Genomic DNA, 927 nt, shown 5'->3' with positions numbered 1-927 from the left:
CAAAAAAATATATGTACTTCTTTATTAATACTTCAAATAATAAAATCTAACGCAAAGTCTAACAATTGGAAAGTAAGAATGAATATAAACAACATCTGGAGACATATGCCCCAAACAGGTCATCGATGGTCTCTGAGCTGCCTGCCACCATCCTCTGCTGTAGCTGGCTGATCATGTTCCTAAATGAAGGAAATGCAGTTTTCAACTTGAAAAAACTAAAAGTAATCTATTGGAAATGTACAAAAACGTTTGAAGTTTACAAAAATATATATATATAGTTTTTCCTATCTAAATTGATGAACTTTTTGATTCTATCTTTAGATGCTTAGAAAGTCTACCCGTCATTCCTTAAAGATACAGCGAGTGGGGTTTTTGTTTGTTTTTTGTTTGTTTGTTTTTAAATGTATTTATTTTATTTATATGATGAGCACACTGTTGTTGTCTTCTAACATACCAGAAGAGGTATCGGATTCCATTACAGATGGTTATGAGCCACCATGTGGTTGCTGGGAATTGAACTCAGGATCTCTGGAAGAGCAGTCAATGCTCTTAACCGCTGAGCCATCTCTCCAGCCCTGTTTGTTTTTAAAAAGCCCACAGCACCTGGTATTCTCAGGTGGTCTTCCATCCAAGTACTAACCAGGCCCAACCTTTGCTTAGCTCCCAAGAGCAGGTGAGATCAGGCATGTTTAGTGTGGTATGGCCGTAGACATGTATTATTTTTAAATTCATGTTTTAATGTATTATTGTTATTATTCTCATTATATTAATTATTGTGTGTTTATGTGAATGTTGGTGCACATGTATTGAAACCCTCTTGGTCTATCAGAGGACAACTTTTGTGAGTCACCCTTTCCTTCCACCTTGCATGGCCCAAGGACAGAACTCAGGGAGTTACGTTTGCACAACTATTACCTTTACCAAGAC

At 36.8% G+C, this 927-nt stretch overlaps 1 pseudogene; it reads right to left on the bottom strand.

Moving 5' to 3' along the window:
- Positions 1 to 591: 591 nt before the first annotated feature.
- Positions 592 to 711, bottom strand: LOC115064173 (annotated as a pseudogene).
- Positions 712 to 927: the final 216 nt, after the last annotated feature.

This window comes from Mus pahari, chromosome 5 (assembly GCF_900095145.1).
Source record: "Mus pahari chromosome 5, PAHARI_EIJ_v1.1, whole genome shotgun sequence".
Classification (NCBI taxonomy): Eukaryota; Metazoa; Chordata; class Mammalia; order Rodentia; family Muridae; genus Mus; species Mus pahari.
Note: the sequence above shows the minus strand (reverse complement) of the source record. Positions and strands in the feature narration are given on the sequence as shown.